The sequence below is a fragment of the Hetaerina americana genome, unplaced genomic scaffold (genome assembly GCF_022747635.1).
Source record: "Hetaerina americana unplaced genomic scaffold, ioHetAmer1.1.p SCAF_12, whole genome shotgun sequence".
Classification (NCBI taxonomy): Eukaryota; Metazoa; Arthropoda; class Insecta; order Odonata; family Calopterygidae; genus Hetaerina; species Hetaerina americana.
Window position 1 is genome coordinate 30,000,154 of NW_027286292.1, and position 26,357 is coordinate 30,026,510.

At 44.4% G+C, this 26,357-nt stretch overlaps 1 protein-coding gene across 2 annotated transcripts in view; it reads left to right on the forward strand.

Annotated features, from left to right (window-relative positions):
* The window catches only part of for (cGMP-dependent protein kinase for), a 175,603-nt gene that overhangs the window by 59,733 nt on the left and 89,513 nt on the right, over window positions 1–26,357 (forward strand). The window contains exon 1 of one of the 2 annotated variants that reach the window (XM_071582843.1): window positions 14,972–15,150. The exons of the other annotated variant lie outside the window; for it this stretch is intronic. The gene's annotated coding sequence lies outside the window, so the exon portion shown is untranslated. Of the gene's footprint in view, window positions 1–14,971; window positions 15,151–26,357 lie in introns of those variants that run through there. 2 annotated transcript variants of the gene reach the window in all.

The window sequence follows — 26,357 nt, forward strand, 5'->3', positions numbered from 1 at the left end:
GTAATGCCCAACTGTGTTGCGTCACCGATCCCGTTTTTGTTACGTGAATTTTTTTGGAAACCCTGTTAAAGTTAAGAAATGTCTTGATTGTTCTTTGCTAGGCCCCCTGAAATTAATTCTCTACAAGAATCAGTATGTGGTATCAAACGTGGCTGAGATGGCGATCGATATAGGACGTGGTCCCAAAATATAGCGATGTAGGGGAATAGAAAGTTGGTTTATTGCCTGGTTATTATGACCGTCTTATATTCCATAAGCTCTCTACTTTCTTGATCTTTGATGGAATGGTGCCAATCGTCAATGTGTGGCATCAATGTAACATGCGGCCCACTTCGTATTTAATAGAAAACCACCATTAGTTCAACAAGAAGGTCGAATAGAAAGGGAAATTTGAATGTACGCGCCCTCCGATCGCACCACTGTTACCGCTACTTCTGTTGGCTTCCTGCTTTGAATCCCCTCATAAAAGAGTCATATGTGGTAATGTATATGGCAGCGATGGCGACTTCCCAATAGGGGTCGATTTACTACACGGATCGGGAATATCTTTTTACAAATAACTGTATCGTTTTAACAATATTGCCATTCAATTCTTAAAAAATAACAATGACCAATACACTTTTATGATTATATGGATGAGTTGTGGGCTATCGGTGCCCCCCCCCCCCCGAACGAGCCTATATTCTCGAACCGGAAAAGTAGCCATGAGGACCGGTGGGAAGGGACGTGTCTCCTTCCCCCCCACCCTCCCTCGATGGTCATCAGTTTTTTCGCGTAGCGTGACTTATATCCGCTCCGCTTTCGTTTGCTAATGGTTGCTTTTCGTTCGTTTTAATTATTTGTCTAAATGCATGTCTGATGGTGGCCACTGCTAATTCCAGTCTGTGCTCTATTCAGGATGGCGGCATCCACCATTTATGGATGAAGTTGTTGTCGTACCTCACTTAGCGTCGTGGATAATATTTGGTTAATGTAGAGGGAAAGGGACTGACCCCTCTACTTTGCACATATCGTTTCGCTCGCACTGTGGGCATTTTTGTGCAAGACTTGAACGCAACCTTCACACGAACCATTTGGTTTGGTGAATTACAGTGAGGTTTTATTATAGTGCACGGAAAGTACTATAATATTCCGAACATTTTCCATTTGGAGGAAGGAGAAAAAGTACACCGGTTTATTTTAATTTATTCTGAGACTTTTTTTTAACAAGTACATACCTATGGCGCGTTGTAATATTTAATTTTAATTTCTTTTCATCTGAATGCGTTCCCACTCCTAAAGAGTCATTAGTTGCACATGTAGGTATGTGCTTATTTATCCAATACCGAATGCCTCGAGCTAAGACGGCGTCGATGATGAAGAAAGGTATCTGCTGCTTAAAGATGAAGCGAACACAAAGGAGGAAGTAGCACGTGAAGGCAGCTACGCGTGGTGTGTGGGATTCTATCGGTGATAAGCAGGGACCGTATGGAAAACAGATGCGAGACTTCCGAGGCTTAATGCTTTGCTGAAGACTAAATGGGCAGATAAAAGGAGGGACGATAAAGTTCATACGAAACGAGTAGAGAAAATTATGATAAGGGGCTTCAGAGGGAAAATAAAGAACCAGATGGACTGGACAGGGATATGGTGGGTTTGTGAACAGCTTAATGCATGGGACGTCCGTATGAGGAATACTCATGGATCGATATATGTAAGTATACCGTTTGGTGTAGATCTCCATCCTATGAAGAAGCATTTGAGATAACTTCCGGGGGATGTAGGTGAATTGTAATTACATGGCCAGCCAATAGACGGATCGAATGACTGATGAATGAACAGGTAAGCTCATTACTGTTGCGCAGTTTTCCGCCAAAATTATAATCATGAGTTACTTATATCTATTGTTAAAATATCGCGGTGTAGCGAACAAAATAATCAATTAACCCTGTCTATGGCACAAAAATGAAATGGGCTACTATAGTATATATTAATCTAAGGATTAACTCAAGTTATTGAAGTGGATTGATGATAGAGTTATAAAATTAGGTGGGTCCATTTTTTCCTGTACCATTGAGGTATAGAATCATCTATAAATGCCGTCTCTTTTCTTCAGAAAATGTGACTATCTCTACGCATTGAGATTTCTGGCTTTATGGTTCATCCATCGGATGGCGGTAGTACTGTGGCTTCCACTATTTGTTTTTTTTCGTTCATTCCAAGTGTTTATTGGCCAGGAAAAAATAAATATATTCTTCCTCTGAGGATTTTCTAGCGGAACGTTTAGTCTCCTCGTCTTACGCGCTGGTGTCTTCGGGTTCAAGACCTGTTGCACGGTGACTTTAATGCGGGGAAGTCAAGTATTTGAGATGGTGCTGCGTTTAAGATAAGAGGTTTCAAATCTTTTAGGATGAAGGACAATAAAGCGTTGCATATGAAAATACTGCACAATCCTTTACAATTAGGTTTGCAGCTAAACGTGTCGTGTTCGTTGTCGATAGAGGCTTTTACAATTTGAAGCACTGTCGTCCGTTTGAATCGTAAATACGAAGAGACGTGGAAGTGAATTAAAATTCCGTCATGATAAAAGCAAACCTTAAGGAGTGTATGTGTCAAGGGACGAATTTGAATGTTTGTGAAAACCACTGGTATTTTTATGTGGAAAAGTTGAGTTAACATTTATAGGACATTAATACATTATAGGAAATAGAAAATTTTATTTCATGCTCATAAAATATGCTCTCATGCATGTCTTTAAGTTGCGCAAGAAATGGAACACGTTTCAATGCACATTGTATCTCCATGGCAATCGAAATGAATAAAATGAGACGCCCGTAGCACTCCGACAATGCAGTGCACGGCACATGATTTGTTCGCAGAGTATTTGTCTTACATGAAAGTGAACGGTATGGTTCTCAATATAATTGGCGTCGTCGTATAATGAAGCATCAACCGTCGCATGTGGAAGTATCGAAGAGAATGGAGCCGTTCCCTTTGCGCGCCAAGCAACGGAAGAGGGAAAGAGGCGGGTGCTCATTGTAGCACGTGAATGCACTTAGGGCATATCATTAACGCCCCCCGGCTTGCTGGCGCAGTGAATACCTGCTTTGGGCCCCATCCCGGTCCGCGAGCCGTATTTTGGAGTACAGTGATTTTTGGGTTGTGTGCACTAAAGCGATCACAACTTCCCCCCATCTCCGCTCGCCACTTCCGCCGTCCCAGTTCCTGGCGACCCTCCCGCGATGAGCCCCCCTGAATATGTACGAGGGTCATCCGGAAAGTAGTACCCGTTCGTGAAATAAAGACACAAAAGTAAATATTAACAAACATAAAAAATTTTATTTGAAAGAGGATACTTTAAACTACTTCTCAACATAATCTCCAAGCAAATTAAGGCATTTGTCATAACGTGTGACAAGTTTCTGTATTCCTGCTGCATAGTCCTTCGCCGCCAGCTCATTGAGATACGCGAGGGACCCATCTTGCACAAATTTTTGCATAATGCAGATGGTGTTTAACAATTTCATGAACAATTGTTCGAGAAACATTGGGAAAATGCTCACAGATGTCATCAATTGTGACGCGCCGATCGTTCCTCACGAATTCGTCAACTGAGCTCACCAGTTGGTCTGTAATGACAGACGGTCTCTCCGAACGCTCATCGTCGTGTGTGTTCCCCCTCCCCATGTTGAAGTTGCGACACCACCGCCGAACAGACGACTCGTCCATTACATTGTCTCCATACACCTCCTTTAATTGGCGATGAATATCACATGGGCGAACGTTTCTTGCATTGAGGAATTTAATCACTGCCCTCACTTCACAACTGGCGGCGTTCTCAATTTTTTTAAACATTGTAAACAATCACAGAAACAACACAGGCAATGCTAGCGTCACGCAACTTGGCTCAGAGAAGGCAGACAAGCCACTGAAGCTATCTGACCTCGTCCAGCGGCTACTCGCGTCGTCAGCACTTCATGCGGCACGAACGGGTACTACTTTCCGGATGACCCTCGTAATTGCCATCCGGAAGGTAGAGAGAGAGTGTAAGCGCGTGCGTGTGGAGTACAAGAGCTTTCTCCGCCCTCGGCCGCCCCGCCCAACCCCACCCCGCCCGCAATTTCTCCAAGCGCTCCCCGGCACACTAGAGTGACCCCAAGCCCCCCCCCCTCTCCCTTCCACACTCCGCGCTCATCGCAGAGAAACTTGATTTCTTCTTTCCCTCCGCCCTCCCTCTCACCCTCCCCCCACGAACGACTGCTCGGCGAGCATTTGGCGTGGATGTGAACGAAAAAAAAAGAAGGCCTAACGGGAGGCGAGCGAGAGTGTATATACAGTCGGTTTCAGGACTAAGCGGCGGCTCCGTGACGAATGGGGCGCCACGACCGCCGATCGTGGGATCCGAGCTTCGTGGGCGTCCGTATCGCACGCAGAGGCGCTGGCCTACACGGGAGGCAGTCGGCGCATGTGTGTGTGTGTATGTCACTCGACGGGTCACCCACCAGCGAGGATGAGCAAGCGTTAAGCAGTCGGGTAGCGGAGGTGTGCGAATCCTTCCAGCGTCCGATGATTCACGGAATAATCAAGTGGCCTCCTTGATCAGGGGGGGCTTGCTGGTGGCATGAAAGAAGTGAGCGTGCCCTCCGAAATATTTTTGGCTTCAATATTGTTGCGTTCAGTATTTAAGACAAAATTTAAGGAAATCATTTGAATGAACGTTGAGATGGATAAAAATATAAAATTCCACACTCGTGTGAATGTTATCCTAGTTAGTCGAACCTTGGAAAAATGTGTGCGATTTTTTCGGGTACCAGATCTACCTGGGAAATTACAATTGGCACAGGGAAAGAAACTACCCACCCCCACCGTAGTGTGTGAATTTTAACTCGCCAATTAGCTTAGTATGAGGTGTGATCTTTCCTCATCTATCAAAGGTTCCTTCTGGATGGTAACTTTTAAGGATTTGGGGAATTTTTTCGGACCTGCTGTAGGAGCGTCCACTATCTCAATTTTGTCATACCACTTGGCTATGACAAATTGGGGATACTTATCTTGCACTGATTTAAATAGAATTTTAATATTTGTCTTCAATTTCATGCTTGAATATGGCGATAATTTCGCCGTTATGTTGAGCCAAGAATCTTGTCTTTTCCTCTTTAACTATCAATATTTTTTCGTATCACCCTATTACGGATTTCGCATGCATAATTAGTATTTTATTTTGCGTCCCTCTTCTGTGGAAAAGTGAAGTGTGGCAGCCGGTTGACTAGATCGTTCAGTTGCTGACCAGAGGATCTCTTAGCTCAAATCAGATTGATCATTTAGACATCCCCAGCGAAAATACAAGCGAGGTAACGTCATCTGTACGAGACTTTCAGGGCTGGGTGCAAGAATACCTTATCCGGAATGATCGAATATCACGCGCCGAAGGGCATGCCCGCACTGCTCCGAAGTGTCTGGCCAAAACCAGTCACCGAGTTAATTGCCGAGGTGGCGGAATATGCGGAAGTTTACGGAATAACGATACTCTAAATGAAAGGCGAAGGTCATGCTGTTGGCTTAACCCACCTTGGGGGCCGGATTTGAACATCCTATGGAATTGGCGGTGTACTGAGCCTGAACTTGGAAGCTAACGGTGTGGTGGTTGAATTGTCCCGCTTCCTAATCTTTTGTTCCATAGCGTGAATCAAGGACTAAACTTAGGTTAGGGGGGATGCCGTATGATGCCATTGCATCCCCTTCCCCCGCTGGATATTTTTTTCGAGCGTGCAATCGGTTTGAATAATGTAAATCGTCCTCCGACAAAACGCTTGGTGCTCGTAGATGGCCGGTTATTGCACGAAGGCAGATGATCTCGTGTCGGTGAAGAATGGCTGGCTACCAGTGGTTTTGAACACGCCACATTCTTCATGAAATTGTGACTCGCGGGAACGTGTGAGTCATTGTTTGTTTTCGATGGGCTTCAAAAGCCGCTCTTTTGCTGTCCACCCCACTCTCGCGGATGATCAGTGACCCACTTAATTGGCTGCAAAACCAAATCTCCGGGCGATTGCGGGGTCATTCACAGCTTTCGCCGGGTTCGCCATGACTGTCGAAAGAGATCGGAGTCTGGTGTGGTCGCAGATAAATCGTTGGGTTTGGGTTGGGGTCGCAAGCTCTTATGCCATCGGTGGTTGAGCGTGTGGCTTAGCCAAGTAACTGAGGGAACCATGATTAATTAGCAGGCGACATGAGTACTGAGTTTGATCACTTTCTTCATTTAAAGATTCCGTTATTTTTTCTCAAAACACTCCACGTACCAAACAGAACGCCGGTATCGATTCGCGGTCCACGAAGTCGCGATCCTCGATGTGCTAACCGTAATAGTATTAATTTATTCACTTCCTTAGTACACTACCCCCTTGTTTTTCTTTAGGCTGGAAATCATTTGCAGAGATAGAAGTAATATTCGTGAAAACCATTGTTGTTGCTGAATGCCACAATATGATTGAACGTTTTTCGCTAAATTGTTGTATTTGACTTAATAATTTGCAGTGGAAAGAATTAAGATCATTATTCCTTGATTCATTACAATGCTATTGAGGAATGCAATTAGCTATATTCGAAGAAATGTGATCCCCTCGAGGGCTCTCTTCCGCATTCTCCCGGTAAATTCTTAGGTTTAGTTTTTTTTGGCAGTATATTACCTCCGTCATACCCTTCTGGAATCATTAAGGTAGGTGGCAGAAGGCATTACTACGTATGCAATTTATTTTGTGCGCCGCTAATTATAATTAATAGTCAGAGAGTTGATCCAAGGTTGTAGGAAAACGTCGGAATCCTCTGTGCATGGATCGTCATTGGTTCTCTTCCTATCCGAAGCATTCGTGCCCTCAACTCAAGATTGGAACGCTAATAACGATCCGGGTGCCCAGACGCTGTGTACGCGTAGGTGGCATCTCGTTTCCAGCAAAATCACTTTCTCCCAAGACGAAGCACTGAATCGAAGAGCATGACATGAGAGTTATTCTCTGGGTTCCTATGCAGGTCATGCTTGGAACATTTGTCTGTCGTCGGGTTCCGACTCTAGTGGCATGTTAACAGTCAATCGCCCCTCTTGTAATATCTCATTAAGTGCCGTATACATTTTTCGTTGAGCGAATGCCCCTTAGAACGATGTTTCGGTTCTAAGGAAGTTTGCTTTTTTACGCGTGAGTAGACATAATAACAGAGATGAATACGTTTGAATCTGATCGCTTTTAAAGTTACTAAATAATAGATTTTTCTCTCACGTAAGGGAGATTTTTTCGGAGAATAATCCCTTCATTGAACGAGGGAAAAACGGGGTTATTAAAGATGGATCTCTAAATGCGGTCGTTACTGGGAGTACTAGCTTTGTAATTAAACAACGGGTACGGAGATGTAGTGTGCGAGTTAACCTATGTTCTTAAATGTTTTATTCTCCACCTTGATTATTGAAACGATATTTTAAAACTGGCGATAATTTATTTTAAGTTGACCGGTCGTTATAAAATATGGCTGTTTATCTGATCTTTAACTCAAAGAGTTTTAAAGTAATAGCCTGGAAAAAGAATAGGCTTTACGCAAAGATTATTTGTCAACTCTATAATGATATCTCTGTTGGCATTTTTGTTAGTGTTTTTGGCTATTTTGTGCTATTTATCGTGTAACCAATTTCAAAGCGTGATTCACAAGGCGAGTGACTTTGTTTCAAGAAGGTAACCATAGAGGTAGTGTCGGGAATCAAGCACGTCAACTTCATCATGCGACTTAGTTTTAACTATCACTGCAGAGGTCCGAAGTAGTACGCTGCACACTTCAAGTTCTGCTCGGAAAGTAAAAGTTGTTGATCGTGCCAGGCTCTGCGTAACATTCAGTGTTTGAAAATAGAAAGTTTGAAGTAAACCAACGAAAGTAAAAGTAATTAAGAAAGTTGAAAAGGAAATTTAATGACGCCTACCCTTTTTCGCCACTACCGGAAAAATATTTAGTGTGGAAAAGATGCAGCTGTTCCCTCGAGGAACCGACAATTGATTGAATGCTACGCATTTGACGAAATATTAGAAAAACTTATCGAGTTTTGGTTTAATTTTTGCGTTACAGAAAGGTTATATTTTGCCGTACGTTACTAAACTGAATAATAATTTATCTCTTAATTCCATAAAGGATTCGCTAGGAATAATAAACATCGATCGCATAATTTGCGCCTTTTCTTTTGGCAACGTTCTCCGTTAATTGTGTCATCTCCTATGCCAATGACTTCATCGTTTGATCCCCAGGGTAATAAATGTTGTGGTTTGTGACGGAACCATCCCATTAAGTGGCATTTGTGTGATAAACACATGTTATGTTTCTGCAACAGAGTTGAGTGGCTTGTGATGCCGTTATGTTGATCAAAGGTATTATTCCAGTGATAAGAAATCTTAATGTTACTAGGTGTTAAAAGACTGTCGAGTGCAATAGCAGTTATTCAACATCTTTGATTGTGGTTTTCGTGCGAGGACTTAATAACTGGATGCTACTTGCAATTGCGCCGCTTCGCGTTTTTAGTGAAATTCAGTCGTACTCCTTCATACTTTGAAATTATTACAACTTTTTAAAGTAATTTACGTTTAAAAAAAATAAGACGTCCCTTAATTCGTTATTTGTCGCTGTCCTCTAGCAGGCCCTGAGTGCCAAATGGGCTTAAATTGATTGTTATCTCTATTGAAATAATTTTTTCGTATCATTAACATCGCCTTGTTGTCAAAAAACAGTTTCCTATACTTTTTGCATGTATAGTTAAGGTAGAATGTCAAACGGGTCTAATTATGATTGGGAGTTCCTTACTTGCCTTCTGGTATGCTACGCAAAGTTATTTCGGAAGCAGTACCTCAACTAGGTCAAATGTAGCGAGGCTATTACTACGGGTATTGATATCGAATTGAACTCAGACCCGAACTGCTGTTTGCGATAAAAGTTAGCTTTGGTGACAAATGACAAGCTTGAATGAAAGTTTTTATATGGTCGCACTGCAATAATATTTGACGATAATTTCTCCCAACGGAGAATACCGGCGAATATTCAGCCCCTGAAGGTAGCCAATCGTGGAAGATTATTTGGAGACGCTCACGATCGCCCTACGCGCATTTCAAGGTATAATTTCTGAATGAATCGGTTCATTCGCCAATCTTTTGTCAAGTTGGAGAAGATTTGGAACATGACGCCACCTATGGGTGCATGCGTTGGAATTTCCCCCCTCGCTTAATTTAGCGTTTAATATTTTGCTTAACGGTGAAGAAACGGGAAAAGTCTTAGAAAACTCGATTCCTAATAAGAGATCCCGACCGCCGAAGGAATGTGAATACCTCGGAGGTACGTTAGGTACTGCATGGCCGGTAGGTGGGCACTGCATAGTGTTCAGGAAATCAATGTCTTATCGGAGAAATTAAAACTGTAAAACGGAGGTGGTATCTTGGGAATATTTATTAAATGTGGCGTAAAAATCGAGAGATTCCGGACGAAGCACCCTCGAGGTTAGGCGCAAGCATAGTGCGATGTTGAAAGTGCCAAAGCCTTGTCCTGTAAATCGATTATTGTGCATAAAATATTGAGGTGAAAGGGAGGTACTTATCTCAAGGGAAGGTACCCTCCCTTGATTGAATAACCCCTCTCTCCTTCCCCCCCTTTCTAATCTCATTCCCAAAACCAAGGTGGTGGCCTTCAGCAAATATTTGACTACTCAACCTCGAAAGTGGTCTTATGCTGCATGAGAGCGTCATCGGCATCATGAACGATTAAATCCGCTGTACTATATTAATGAATGCTTAGTGGAATGATAAGTATTACCTTTATTTTCATTCTTCAGAGGACGTGACCGTTGAGTGTATACTTGCCTCAAAACGTGCTTTCTTTGTGCACTCCATCGGTACAATCTACTCAAGCGCCCACGATCGGCAAGGTGAAAGCAAAGCTAATTTAATAGTTGTTAAAGGGAAGTTTATCGCGCTCTCATTATGCTTTGTCCTTGGAGATAATTAGCTCAATGAGAAACGGCTGTCTGCTTATAATGGGAAATATCTGGTTTGGTAATGAAGTTTCTTACAGTAGGGTATGAGTCTCTGCAAGTGCAAGGAAATGTTTCGCTCTCGACTGGAGAAGTTTGGGAAGGTCGTGGAATTGGTTTCATAATGAAATTGCGGCATTAGCAGAGATGTGTGCACCTCCACCTTAGGCGATGGATGCCCTGGCTGTGCTCAATTGCTGGCCATTCTTTGGTGCTCTAATCGAGAGGAAAACGTAGTAAGGGGGCTGGTGGGACGTTATAACCCTCTTGTGGCATACAAGCGGACACCAGATTTGACTCTAATTGGACGCAAAGGAAATTAAAAATCGGAACTCGGGTGACGTACGTACCACGTTCAATCCGTCCGGAGTGGAGAAGACGGTTCCCGGGATTGAATGAGTTCGAAAAACCCTTTTGCAGATAGACAGGCAAAATGTTTGTCTGTGCTTGGAAGGTCGAGGGATTCTAGTTTTTCACAAGCGGCCACGAGTCATTAAACGCAATAGTGATAGGTCCAGGAAGAGGTCGAGAAGAGGAGGACCGTGTGTCCTTTCCTTCATTGTGGGTTACTTAATTACGGGCGACCGACATGTACCTCTTATTTCGTCCCGGATTGAAACACTAACCCTTGATAAATTGAAGAATTACTATTGAGCTAAGAAATATTGTTGTAGAGAGTTTTCATGTGAAGTGGTGCATGATCTGAGACATGGACAATCAGGAAGAGGTTGGCAGAGTTATTTGAAGGGCTTTGAAATGTGCTTTTGTAGGAGAGCAGAGAAGGTGAAACGGATGGATGGGCTGTGGAATGAGGAGGTGCTGAGGATGGCAGGAGAGGAGCCTAATTACAGTAATAAGGGAGAGCGAAGTGTTGGTTAGGGACGGACGCACACTAAAGCAGGGTAAAGGTTTAATGAGGGGGATCATGGAGGGGAAGATAAAAAGAGGGGAAAAGGTGATTTGGAATGTTTGCAGATACAAAGGAAGGGAGGTACTGAGATGAAGAAAGATGCTCAGGGTCGATGAAAATGGATTATTTCCAGTTGATACCTTTCGCAAGACAGAGCTCCATGAACAATTATTCCATGTGAATAAAAGGTACTTTTACTGCTTGGGCCGTTGGGTGTCCATCCGGTCACATTTACGACCCGATAACCCGTAGTGCCTCCATAGTGCTGGACTCTTTTCAGCCTCCCGATGGCCACTTCATGTTTTTGTTCTTTGAAATAAGGTCTAGTCTCAAAATCTCAGTACGCTTGAGGGCATCGTAAATGATGGCCATAGGGAAAAATGTTTAATCCTGTTAACTTTGTTCATAGCGCTCGTCCTAACAATAGTTGCCTCGTTTAATTTTGAGATTTTTATTTGAGACCGAATGTGGATGTGTAATGACATTTGAGTTCGGGCATGGGGAAAAAATCCCACAATTCTATCGCTCGCTGTTCTCAATCGAGTCACTCCACTAACGAGTTCATCTTCGGCAAACGGTCGTGGTGGAGAGCGTAGTGCAACAGCGCCCACTGAACATTATCCTGAAGAAAAACAGTCATCGTTGGCGCGATGTCGCATCGCAAATGCCCACTGGATGGGGTACACGAGTCGTGTCGACGGGGGGGGGGGGGGAGGGTCCATGAGATAAGGGGCTCGCGATTGGTGGCGGTGATAACGGCCTCTTGGGAGCGTGGGAATTCGTCTGTAGTTGTCCGACGGAGGGGGAGCGGGCGAGCGCGAGTGGGATCGACCCCCCACTGACCCCGGCCCCCCTCCGGTCCGAGACTCGGGGGCGTAATCAGTGCCAACTCAGTGCAAGTGCGTGTGTGGGTCGGGTGGCAGGCGGGACTGGTCCACTGGGCGACGCCCGACGGTTTCATTGCTTCGCGTCGCTGACGCTCTTAAGCGCAGTGGACGTGGAGGGAGATGGCCGTGGTGGACTCGGACGCAAGCGCTTTTGTCGCACGCAATGTCTATTTGCGTCGCTAGATTCTCACTCGTGAAATCCGCAACACGATGAAAGTGTAGTGATATGAACGCTCGTCGGAGCGCTTATTAGCTGAACGAGGTGGAAATGTTTTTCATTGCAAAACGATGCTCGTTGCCAGTTTCCGGCTTGTGCTCGGTGTCGCACCAACTCCGTGGACATCAGTACAATAGCAATAACCCACAAGGGCGTGCGGAGTGGGAACTATTGTCAATAAATGAATGTAGTCAGAGAATTCAAATAATGTTTATAAAAGCATTAACAACCCGGCTTTGCGACATTGAAATGTTACACCTTATGGTCCTATGTACGTGATAAAATGCTTCGCTTAAGATTATGCTTGCGAGCATCTCAAATAATACGGGAGTAACTTAATGAATGAAGTTAGCTTCTGAATCATATGTAGTTGATGATTGTATTCGTGTCATGGTATGTTAAACGACGAATGTGGAACGAGGTTAAAAATGCAGCAACAGGTAGTTTTGAATTAGTTTAGTGAAGCGTTTTTCAAAGGAGAAAGCAGATGAGTGGACGAATGCGAGTATGGCTGCAAGCACTTCCTGCGAAAGGTGTTAGTAGTGTTACTACACCTCATGGACACGTCCCGGAGATGAGTTCGGAGGTAATTCCTTGAATTCATCGCATTGGTCAAGAATTTGAGCCTCGACTCGAACTTATGGGTATAAAGGCTGACAATTTGGTCAAATTTCCTCTCTCAGCACGCATATTTTTCCTGATTACACCATTTTGAGGGAGGAAATTTGTCATCGTATTACATTTCTTACCCGAAGGCTCCCTCTCGATGCCTCACGCCACCTTACAGGTACGTAATAAGATTCGTGAAACAAATAATTATTTGTTGAGCTTCATTTGAAAAGTTAAAATAAAACGTATCATGCATCCCATTATTTAAGATAAAACTTAATGGCTCCCCAAGCATCTGGGTGCCGATACCAAGAGACGTACTTCTCGATTTGAAATTTAGAAAATGGCTTTCATGATTCACTGGCAAATAACTATGAAAAACAGTATGTAATAAAATAGTTTCGAAATCCTGTTTGGGAATGGATCAAAGCACAAGACTTATTGCGAAACTGACACCTTTTGAAAAAAATCGATCGTTGAATAGTGTTTCTCGGTATCTAGGTAAAATTGCAAACTCTACTCGGTAATTTAGTTTTTTTTAACTAAGATATGGGAAATATATTATCACTCGAAGAAACTGGATACATTTAGCCCGCACCAACTTAAGACTTGGATTGATACGTGGGAATTCGCCCTCTGAGTCAATGCTCGACACCTAAGCGATACGGGTAAATTTTTCTTAGCAGTTTTTCAATTTTTTTTAAACGATAGCAGTTACATGGGAATCTACAGAACAGCCATTAACCTTCGATTCATTGAGTGCATGGGTTTGAGCCGAAGATTGTTCAATGGGAGAATCAATATACCCTCCCACTGGATCTGCTCAAGTAAAGAGGACGTCTCATTTCACTGCGATTTGCAATAATGGACATCCATCCTGCCGTACTGTAAATTTTAAATTTTCGCTTGGATTTCAAATGAGGTGTGGTGTTTCATGATTCAGACACTTTGTCTTTGAGGGAGGAAAAATTAGAGTGAATCGGGGGCTTAAGAGGTGTGAAGCTGGAAAAGGATGAAGAATAAAGTTAGTTTGTGAGCAAGTGTTCGCTCGGGTCGGGAATGAGAAGACTTTGATGGGACGCATCCCAACTAGACGGCGTAAATAGATAGGATTGATATTGAGAGATATTGTGCTGTTTAAGCTTGCGGTAGAAGGGAATATTTTGATAAGAAGTGGGGAGAAATACGTATGTTGGTCGGCGTGAAGTAGGGGTATTAGTTACGAGGGGCTAGAGTACATCAGAAGGTAAAAACAAGACTGAAGAGTCTTGCATTGTTTCAAATATGTTTTAGGAGTCGAGTGGTGTGCATCTTTCAAATTATAAATTCTGACACAGTGGGCTGTGAATTAGTATAACGTCAGCGGTTTAAAGAAAGTTTCTTCGGTGTTTGCCCTCCGAATACTCCTAGCCTCGTGGCCCTATGGCGACTCGCTAGTAAATGTGCAAACATTTCAGTTGCGGAATCATTGATCGGGAACCAAATTCCATGACATTTCAAGCGATTCGTTTGAAGTGGAAAGGTAGTGTGTATGGTGGAACGTGCAGGCGTCCAAGGCCGCGGAGAGATAGAAATTCGCGCTAGAAATCTGTCAACAACGCCTCCCCCTTTGCTGGAAACGTATCTTTCGAATAGTTGAGGAATCTAAGGTCCTGGTTGGATCCTCGTGCATTTGATGAATAGCTGTGACAAGACGTGACACGTACATTGGAGGAACGGGTTGCTCCTTCCATGACCCCCCTTTTACCCCGTCAACCACCGGCTTTCCCACCCCCTCGACGATGCCCACTTTCGCTTTCCCTCACCGCAGTGCAAGCCAGCCAGCCTGCAGCATTATTTCGCCCGTTATCCCAATCGCATCTTAAGACAGTACGCCGTGTCTTGCTTGCCTGCACATCCTCCTCGGGCCTCCCCTTCTCCCGCACCCCCTCTCCCTCTTTCCCTCCCCCACTCTGACCCACCCGCCCCCCTCCGGGACGGGACGCCCTTTCTCTCCCTGCACTTTCCGCTCTCGCCGAGGGAAGCCCCTCTCAGTCTGCGAGCCGTGGCCTCCAGCGCCGCGTCGACCACCAACTCTCCCGAGCCGCTCTCCGTCTGGGCCCCCCCGACGCTCTCCCGGTGTCCGTGTCCCCTCCAACCCCGTGCCACATGCGACACCACCCGGGCCGCGCCCTCCATACGATGGGCCGGCCGTTCGAATCCCGGGACGGGCGCCTCCACGCTTACGAGGCACGCTGGAGGGAGTGCGGGTGCGAAGGCGGAGGGGCGCCGGCGACGCCGAAGGTGGCTGCGGGGGACGCGTGGGGGTCGACGGCGGGCACAGCGGCGGCGACCCGGGACGAGGACCCCTCGCTGCCGCCGCCCCCCTCGCTCTACCTCCCCGAGGGACCGCCCGTGGAGTTCGCCATTCCGCGGCCCAAGCTGTTCGTACCCGTCCACGCTTACGCGCGACGGAGGAGGACGGGGAACCCGTTGGCCGTGAACGGAGTAGGCAGCCCCGAAGGTGAGGCCCCCGCAAGCACACTCTCTCTCCGACGCTGCCTCCCGCCCCTTCCTTCCTCCTCCGCCCCCCCCCCCCCCGGCAACCAGCCCAAACCCTCCCCCCCTCACTATCCATCCCGTCTCTGCCTTATACCACCAGACCACCTCCTCAACACCCCCCGCCCTGCCCTCCTTCCTCGCTCTCCCAGATTCCATCTCTCCGTCCCGTCCGAGGGCCCCTCTCCAGCTGTCCTCCGCGCGCCCTCCTTCGACCCGGGGGCTTCGCGATTCCGACGGCCCCGTGGCCCACTTCCGACCCGCTACTTTGTTCCACGGCCCATCCACTTCCCTTCGCTCTCCACGGCACCTCCTACCAAATTCCTCAGGACCTCCAACACACACACTCCACTTTTCCCCTTCCCCTCGTGGTTCTTTTCGGGAAAAGTTGTGTTTGGCGTCGGGGTGGGGGAGAGGGGGGAAAGTGTTATGTTAATGTGATCTTGAATGTTCCTTGTTTATTTTCTCGTGTGCGGGTTGTACCAGGGGAGGGAAGGATTGGTTTTTCAATTTCTTTGGGCGTTGTAGCTCCCGTTTTTTGTGGGTTGTCCTGTTTTTGGAAAAAAAGAGCTTAATGCGGGTCATCGGAGGGACCCCGACGTCTATATCAGTGGGGAGGAGGAAGGATAGAAAGCCCTTGGCGACAGGTTTGTTCGAGAGTCCTGTCGATCCAACGCGTCATGCACGATAACGTGCATCTTCATCATCCGAGGCGTGTGTATCTCCCGTCTTGTCCAAGTAAAAAATTCGAGGCCCTGCCTGACTACGCGTCGCTCTTCCGTTTGGCCAGTGCCCCCTGATTTCAGTGAACTCTAACGACAGGGCTGGGTCCGGGGTCCCTCTTGGCTGCGTTCGGGATGAAGCGAATTTGCGAAGAGGGTCTTGGCTGATGTCATGCTGATAGTTTAAAGTAATACCATAATTGCAATTTTTATTGTATATTGTTGAAAAGAATATTGAACGGCAATGATTCCATCATCAACGTTGGGCAAATAAAATGTGCCACCCATCTCACTAAAGTACCCCAAATCCCCCAGCTTAATTCCAGATCCGCCTCTTGTCGAACGTTTATGAGCCAAAGAGAGGCGACATTTTCGGAAATAAATAGCAGGTAGCAGCGACTGTGAGAAAGCTGTGACTAGTGGTCACTCGTGTCGTTATGATAACGGCGGACAGAGGCATAGGAGGAAACTTGGGAGGGAAATTCGGAGTTGTACTTGGCGTGTGATTAGCGAACTGTGTCAAGGCGTTCGGAATACAGCCTTCAATGCGACGTACTTGTGAAGCAGTGCTCTCCTCGTGAAATACTTGTTAGGGGCCATAGTCGCTGATAATACAATTTCTGGAATCAAAGCTAGGGTCCTCAAAGTAGCTAGTTAATATTGCGACCGACTCCTCTGTATTGTTGTTAGAATTTTTATTCTCTTATGAATCATGTGTGCTGTGCAATGCATCATTCACAGGGGAGGGTCACAACGGTTTTTTTTCACTTCCTCAGTTCTGCATTTTGAGAGTTTCATCGTGGAAAATAGTAAGCCGGAATGGGCTTTTGGCCACGGTGGGGAAAATATCCCGATGAATGTAGTAATTTTCTGTTTGTCTGTGGCAAATCCTCGTGTATCGATCGATATGCTGTTACGGACGGTGGGGATTCCTTGTTGCTGCAAGGGCATTCCCTATTTTAATTTCGCTATGGCTGGCTCAGAATCGGCGAAAAATGTAAATATTTTTCTTTAAATTGATATTGTTTTCATAACCAACCATTATTGCGAGAATACCAGTTATAAATGTAACGCTGACGTGGTTATAGATCGAAAGGAAAATACACGCGTGACTAGTGAAAAGCGATCTCGGTGCATATAGGCACGATCGCCCTCCTGGCCTAGTTACAAATTTGGGTATGGTGATTTAAAAATGACAGAGTAAGCCTAGGTTTAGTATTAGCATCACGGGAAGCGTGGCGTACCATAGTATTTGGTATCCCCATCACAAATTCCGTTTTTCTCGTGAATATATACGAGTAATTACTCCACGAGTTTGTGGTGGAGGTTTCTGCAGCGTCGTGAAGTATCAACTTCTGTTTTCGGGTTTTGGTGGTGATGTTCATTTTCATCGGGGACTGGTTTTGCCTTTTTTATTGTAGTTGTCTCTTTTGAGGTGCCTCCTGCACCACGAAATGGAAAGTGACGAACGTAATTCTTCTTGGACTAATTTTTCATGTCATTCTTATGTGTTGTTAGGGTTTCAAATTTTCGTGCATGTCACGACCGACTTACCCATGTAAATTCTACGGTGTGAGTAAACTTTTAAAATTCTGAAACTGTTAACTTGCTTTAGGAGTAAGTCTTAGAAAATGTAAGTATTAGTGTTGCGAATTTTAATGCGTATAAATTGCCACTAGCTTTTTCGCGAACGATCGTACGATCTTGTGTTACTTATTGAATATAAGATTCTACCACGTGTAATGAATTTCCGTTCGTCCCGGCTTACTGATGTATGGGATTGTGAATCACCATTATGCGCAATAGTTTCCGTGATTTCCCGAAATTCGTCACGTCGGTCGTGTCTCAAAAGTCGGAGCGGTATTCCCATTGCAAAATTTTCACTTTTACATGCAGTGGACTCGGAATCTGGTGTTACAAGGCTAAGGACAAAGAATTCCGAGCTTGATGATCCTGTACCATTACGGTAATGCGGTTTTATCAACAGTTTTTCTAATTACAACCCCTCTTTTCCGAGATTGACGTTTCGTATTTCGTCGCTGTTGGGCATTTTCTGACTTTCAAATTCTTTTTCAAACCGACTTCATTTCGCAATTTCCCCCATCTAGAGTGACTTTTGTAAGAATCGTTATATTCTCTGAAGGATTCTCTATTAATTATTTCAAGATGCATCATTTGTCAGTCGATTGAGTTGCTAGTTTATGGTGCGATGAAGTCTTTGATTAAGCGTTTAATTAAGCGTCCAGTTATCCAGCCGGAGATGGCAATGAAGAAAACTCGGTAATGGAGGAGATTCAAGAGCTGAAGCTATCTTCGAACAGATGGCTTGATGGCTAATAGGTAATTGAGGGTACACTCAATAATGGAAGATTCAAAATATGCTTTTCCTATTCCTTGAATGGTGATGTAAGTGAATATTCACGGTGACATTAATGATGATTTCTCCCGTCGAGAACTCGGCTTTTTCCTGCGATTTGTACTCGTGCTCTAAGCGACGCAAATATTTATCTGAATTGATGTGAAGCAATATTTTGTGTGTGTGTAACCGCCAATTGTCTGTTGATTTGAGCTCCTCCTGCCTGTTTTTTTCATAATGTCGGCGTAACAATAATTTGTCGATGATATTCAACATGATTTTTAATTAAAATGCATATGATGATCAAGTTGCCATGCATTGAATGGCCGAATGTGGGTTGGAGTGTCACAATAGCTCTTTGGTTCGGTTTTCGTTGCCGAGCAAAAGTTCGAGTGCACCTTTAGAAAGCTCAGGTTGTCGTGGTAGGGCGTGGACGTCTTATTCAGCCTCGAGGCCGCATTTCAGCAATATCCTACCTGGAGTTCGGTGAGTCATAAAGCCGTGAAATGCTCGCCTTCGAAATCCGGTATCGATATTCGAGCGTTTTCCGTTTTCTTTTTTTTTCTCTTCTGCCACTGGATTGCCACAAATATATTTGTTCCAATATCCAGGCTTTTTCGATAAAATATCATGTAATGTGTCATAAAAAATGTTTAGTCTACCTAGAGTGTGGTTCGATTAATAGTTTGTTGTTTATATGTTCCGATTTTTTGGAGCGTAAGAAAAACCACACTTAACATCAAGACGTCATCTTGCTATATAGGAACAGTTTTCGGAGTTTGATAAAACAATGAGACTTAGGAAAAGAATTGGACACGGAAGAGATTTGGCTATTGGACACTTTCGAATAGCTGAGTAAATTAGATGAAATAGTTGTTTTAAAGTGTCTTGCAAGGATAATGAAGCATGGTTAGCCTTCGGAAATGGGAGAAACATCATTGCTTGTTAGTGATGCCCTTATATAGCTAGTGTTCCGATCAATTTGATTTCGTAGGATGTTTGTAATTGTAATTTTTTCAAACGCAACACTTTCGAAGTGTAAGAATTTGTATTTTTTATACTTTGTTACGCAATTTTTGCACTTTGGTATTGTTGCACTTTAATTCATATTAGCAGACGACTCCTTTAAAAGTTAATGTCGTGGTATTTCCCGCAGTTCTTTGAATTAATATTTTTGTATTTCAGGTAAATAATAACAAAATATTACGGTGTTTGTCTCGCGTGTAAAATGCGTGATATAGCACAACTATGCTTTAGATTTTCGAAATGAGTACCACATACTACCGAGGAAAACAGTGACACGTAAATAAGGCTTTACATTTTTGAATAAATAACTGCAGTGAATCACAGAAATTCGGTGGGCTTACACTAAAATTCATCGCAGGTGGACCCAAAAAACACAGCCCTGATTGACGACAAGAGTTTTTGAAGTTTCGAATTTTTAGCAGATAAATATGCGAATAGGGTGGGATCCATCACTTACCTTCAAATAGATTCGTGGGTTTTTAAATGCCCTTCGTGGCCGAATCAGACCTTGAAGCCTGTTTTTTTCCCAAAGAAACCGTTCTCCTAACTTGATTGTTTGAGGAGATTTTGCTGCTTTTATTTCCGCCGTCTTCTCCATTGCCATTGTTTCAGGTATTACTTGGTCATAACCATTGTTCCTTGCCAGAGGCTGGTTAGTTTCCTGTTCTCGTGCCAGCCCCTATTCCCCCGTTTCGTTCGCTCGCATGAAATTTGGCTTGGCCGACAGAGGAAGTTCCCAGTGCCCACGCTTAGCTTTCAACACAAACTATGTCCATTCAGTTTGTCGGGCGTCCCATTTGAAGGGGCCCAAGGTCGTGGGATCGAATTCCATATCGGAGCTGGACGTTGAGATTGCGCTGGGCAAGGGAAAGGGCGGCATGTAGGAAAAAAATCCAGGAAAGGCGACAAGAGCTTGAGGCATGGCGAACGAACGGGCCGGTAGAAACTCTTTGATAGTTGAGAAATGTGGAGTAAGCTATTCTTAACTGGTATCGGTCCACCCATCCGCGGCAATCGGCCCGAAGATTGGTTGGCCATTCGATAGGCGAGGGTTGAGGCTCGCCCCAGTCTAATCCTTGCAAGCTTGTAGAATTCACACTCTGAGGGCAGTGTGTGAAGTTCCTTTCCCTGTGCCGCCATTCGGTATCCCACTTCGCTTGGGTTTGCCTTGGGCCAATGGCCTAGCGCTCCATGCACTAGACTACCACGTCCCATCAATATAGGTACTTAATTTCAGACGGGCATTCGCAAAACGGTCGGTATCATAGGTCAGTTGCTCGTTAAAGTGATGCGGATGGGGTAATTTAGAGTAGGTGGCAGGCTTGTGGGAAAACGCTTGACGTAATTGGCGTCAGCCAACGCTCGACTGTTTTAAGTCCGACTGATCAGCGGCCAATTCGACGGAGTGAGTACAGGCGTATCTCACTCGCAGTGACCTTCTGAAGAGCAGATTTGAAATAATGTATGCGAGGGAAAAACAGGTTCAATGTGTTATTATGATGAGCAGTGATTAAATTAATGTATTTTAACCTTCGCTCTGGGGGAATACCGTTCGTGAAACACGGAGATAGTATCGAATTGAAGCCTTCGAACGAAAAAAAAATGAATTCGCTAAACGTTAATTGGTGGCGCACGGTCGTTGCCATAGATGGGGTTGGGGACGGAGAAACGATTTGGAAATAATTTTCAAAGGATCGATTTTTTTTCATTGCACAATTTGATCAGTGACTAACGACGACGAAAGCGCATTTTAAAAGAATGTCTTTGATTTTTTTCTATAAAATATATTTTGCATCATGTTTTCATTGCTCCTCGAAATGGAGGAATTGCGCTACTTAAAACTGCATAACTCTCTCGAACTGCCCGATTCTGTTAGCTGATTTCTGTCACTAGCGGAAAGAGATTCTGGACGTGGGTGATGGATTTCAAATTCCGTCGAATCAGACCCCATATCCCGTTTCACACGCTTTTTGCGGATTATATTGGTCGAACTTGTGAAGTAAAGGTGTAGACGCAGTTAAATAGCATAGAGGGCATAGCATAATTGGGCTATGAGTTGGGAGCGGGCATAGGGATAAACTCGTTGCATTGCCGGACTGGCTTTTATCCCTGTTGAGACGGCGTTGATTAAAAAACTTATTTGCGTAAACGTGAGTGGGGAATCATGATACGTAATGCCAATTTTTTTCTGTTGATTATCTTTTGAATGTCAAAGAGAAATCGGGAATTATTAATTGAACCGGAAAAGATTGCAGAGAGATTGCAGAAAGAATATAGACAGGCACTATATGTTAAAAGCACTCAGCCAGCAAGCTAGGACAAAGAAAGAGAACATGGCGTAGATGATAGACCTTAAAAATTATAGACCTAACTAAAAATAATAGACCTTAGAGTGAGCCATACTTGACGCAGAGATAGAAAAAGCATTAAGGGAATTGAAATTAAATAAGACCGCGGGAGTAGACATCATTCCAGATGAACCACTTAAGAGTTTAGGAATACGTAGGAGGCCAAGTTTTTATTGACTATTGGTAGCATTTATGATAGAGGAATTTGGCCAGATGAGCATTACTCACCATCTTTAAAAAGGAAAATGTGAAATGCAACCATATGTCACGTCAATGGAAAAATAAATTTAATTTCGCATGTAACGATGGTAGTACTTACGATAATCAATTAGAGGATGGGTAGGTGGCCACTTGATCTTTCCTGGGTTGATTACTCATAGGTTGGTAAGCTTGGGTTGAGGAAGTTGATAGACGCGTGTGATACAATTGTAGGTAGCAATGAGGTCTCTAATTAATAGGAAAATATAATACAGGCGGAAGTGGAGATGGTAATGAAAATAGGTGTAGAGTTCATGAAATCAATTAGGCTTGCGAATGTTCAATATATAGTAAGCCTGCGAGCATTACCGAATGAATTGGAAATTCGGTGCGATAGATAGGGGATGAGAGTAAATGTAAACAAAACGTAAGGTTATGCGGTTTTGGAGAAAGGGAGAAACTAACTTATATATTAAAATAGGGACTCATAAACTTGAGCAGTTTGAAGTTATCCTATCTCGGAAATGTTTTGGGTCAAAATGGTCAAATTAGCAGGGACCTAAGAAGAAGAATTGCATTAGGCAAAGAAGCTTTCAAAAGGGAAAGGAAATTGACGACAGGGACCTTAAGTAAGGATGTTAAGAGAAGGCTTGCTAAAACTTTGGTACGGAGCTTGGCGTTGTATGGCCCGGAAACATGGTTAATGAATCAAGATGATAGATACAGATAAGAGGCTTTTGTAGAGTTGAATGGAATGGGTGAAATGGACTGAAAGGAAAGACGAGGAAAAGCTAGACATAGTGGGGGAGGAGAGGGATTGTTAGAGAAATCTGAAGAAGGCAGGTAATATGTACACAGAACCTTCATATTGGCGATGTGATATTGAAGACACTGGTAGAGAGGATTAAGTTGGTTAAGCGAGGAAGGGGTAGGCAGAGAAAATGAATGTTGGACGGAAAGAAAGGAAGAAGGAAGTGTGCGGAATCGGAGGGTTTATTGTAGTTCCGGATTTTAGCTGGTGTTTTTGCAGCTAGAAGAAAATAAATGTGTCGTTGTGTATCTAGTAATGATAAACTTGTTCATACGCACCTTTGAAATTGAGTAATCGTCGCATATCTTTCGCCGGAATTAAGATGCAAGAATTTAGCTCCACTAGTACCTCAAGGGTTCCTCTTCCTTAGTTCATCGTGGATCCAAGCATTAGGAGATAATTAAATTAGTTTGTGTGGAAAGGTTGAGGCAAATTGAGAAATACAATGCAGAAATACAAAGACTTGTAGTAATCCGTTACTTCTTACATAGGCGTATTTAAGCCAGATAGCACGGATTAAAATATCACCAAAGAACTGCTCTGAATTATATAATTGAGAATACAAGAAATGTGTTTAATGTTTAGGGAATAATGATTTCACCGTTGAGAAAGTCCCATAAGTTTTGAAATACTGCTTATGCACCCAGGGTCACGTCAGTGGCTTTCGGGAAGAGAGACTTCCCGAGCAGATACTTCAAAACGTCAAAAGACATCAAATAAATCGTGGCCAATTTAACGTCGAACGAGAAAAAAATGCGGCTGTAAGAATAACTTTTTTTTTATATTTTGAGACTTTTTATATGGAAAAATATATTTAATGCCAGAATCCTGTAAGAGTTTTTTTTCGATTCCTGAGACAGTTACCCTTCGTTCAAGCCTTGAGGATATTATTCTGAATAATAGGAACACCTTCTACCATACACTTATTATACCATACACCCTTCGCCTCCTCATTGTTTAAAACACCCTCGTGCCCTCCGAAATGTCTATGCGCACTCCTCCATGCTCTTCCAAAACTCTCCCGTCTAAACCAGCTGTTAGCATCCGCTATCGTTTGATGCCTCCTGGATTCACTTTTTCTGCCGTCGTCAAATTCCGTCCAACAACTTCCTCTCCCCCGCAATCATGACCTACACTTCTTCCAGCTGCCTTCCTTTCTTCCAGTTAATTTTATCCTCCTCCTCACCACTCCTACAAACACACTTGAGACTCGAGCTTCAAAATTCGTGAATCTCTTGAAGCCTCTGATCTACGCTCGTTTTCTTTCCTCAAAGAAGCAAGTCTCGGTGCCAATGTGCATGATAAAAAAAATTTGCCATGCATATATGTATTAATGCTAACCAAAATGCTCTTGAATTGTTCGAAACCACCAATTTATTGCTAGATCGGTGCAGACATATGCCGAGACATCGAAGCCCCTTGCATCGTTATGAGGCAAGCGTTTAGCCACGAGAGCGGCGGGGAGTGGGGGAGATGGGGGAAGGATTTGTGGGCCGGCGGCCTCATGCTTTTTATTTTATTAATTCAACGCGTGGGTTGCGGGAAGGGGAAGTCGCCGATGAGACACAAGTGGCGTGGTGTGTCGCTGATGGTTGCTTCCTCGTCGGTCGTCACTCAAGGCAAGTCAACAGTCTTTATGTTGCCGATATTTCCGATACAGTGTAGGATAAATATATTATATACTAAGACAAGTTCACGGTGGTAACCATGCTCGCCGTGACATCTTCATGGATTGACCTTTGAAGCTATAAAGAAATGTAAAATTGCTCAACCCTTGGTAGAAGTTGATATCTTTATCATCATTCCCGAAGGTATGGTAGCTTTAGCCCGGCATTTGCTCATGACGCGAGGAGAGAACTGCCGAACCTTATGCGGACCGCCTTACGAGAAATAAAAACTTTGGTTTGTTGGTAGTATAGAACCAAATACGAGAAATCCATAATCGATAATAAACAATACATATAAATCCGATACAAGGGGGGCGTCGTAGTCATGTTAATTGCTGGACTGCTGACCGGAGGTCCCGGGTTTGGTTTCGCTACTCTGGGCACCATTAGCTTCACCCAAGCTGTGTAATATTTTCTGGGTACCTGATATTCCTGGGAAGCCGTAGGCGGTACAGGGGAAGGAACTTTATAAAGCCCCGCAACCTGATTTGTGAATTTCACCCGTAGTATAGGGTATAGTAAGAGATGAGCTTTATCAACCTATCAAACTAGCGTGATGGCTGATTCATGTGGTTTTACTCGAGGGAAACGAAAAATAGTGCATGCAGCATGGCAGCGAAATAGCAAGAGAGATAACGAAAGAAAGGGAGTCTTATCGGGGGAGTAGTGGTGATAATGAAACGTTAGTTCGTAAGCTGAGGTCCTGTGGGAGATCCAGGGGCATCGAGTATATCACCACATGCGGAAAAAGGCTACTCTTAGCGGGAAGGGTTGGCGATAGTGCTGTTGCTAGGACTCGAACGGCAGTTTCAACGGGAATGCATGCTGAGCAAAAACATGAATTTGTGATAACCCACTTAAGATAAATAGTCCATCCCTTCCTAAAGGTGTTTTCTGCTCCCGCCACTCCAGCGCAGGTGGAATATTAAATTATTTCCAAATTACTCAACCTCGAGTTTCTTGTCTCACCAGGTTATCGTTGCTCGAAGGGCGGACCTGAAATCACACATGCAACTCGAAATTGGTGTTTTGCGGAAGAATAAACCCGAAGTCGCTGGCGCCGAATTTAGCATCATGTTTCCTATTAACTGCCCATTAACCTGCATGCATTCCTTTGGAAATGTTGCCCTGGCGTTTGCACGTATACCCCGCCTGGGTACCACTTAAGTTTTTCGTCTCGGATTTTGTTCTTAAAATTGGAAAAATTCACGGGTGGGTCATATACAAGTGTTGCGACCGGAGGATTGTAGCCATTGGATACAGTGGAAAGAGCGATGGCATGGAGTCCGCCTTTCAAACCGGAGAAACGGCCTTCTCAGGACATTTTGGCGAACGTTTCGCCTCAGTCCACTCGTCTTGTTTGTGAGGGGGTCGTCGGCCGTTCCTTCCTGCGACGATGGCGCTGGTAGTCTCGTGCGGATCGCGTCACCTACGAGTACACACACATGTATGGACACGATTTGCGAGCATAAGTGTCTTCACAATAATTTACTGATGCTCCTAGTTTATGCGGACGATTTGAACGGAGGGAATCGATGTTTGTAGAGGGCATTTTCAATCAAATGGTTTTGTAATAATTTTTATAGCATTAACGGAGTAAACCTGCGTGCTCCCGCAGTATTGGGCGCTTAAATTCCATTATAACGGAAGGGCTACTTCGTTTTGGGCGATGGGTTCGATTTTGGGCGATGGGTTCGATTTTGGGCGGATGCGGGAGAAGTCACCCCCTGGGTCCTGCACCGCCGCTGGCCACTACTGAGGGGGCGGGGCTCGAGACCTGTGTCACGTGACCGACGAAAAAATGTCGCGAGCGAGGATATTGTCAACTCTCTCTCCCTCCACTTCTCCGCATCCCGTTTCGACCCGCCCCGGCGACGTAGCACTCTTGTCAGCTATAGTCGTGGCCGACGCGGGACGCGTTGAGACTTCCTTCACGGGGCTCCTCGGCTGAGGTTGTTGATATCACGCTGCTTGACGCATCTGCCCTGGTCTGCAGCCCGGCCTCGTGGGCTGAAAAATAAATTGAGGATCAAGCTCTCCGCAG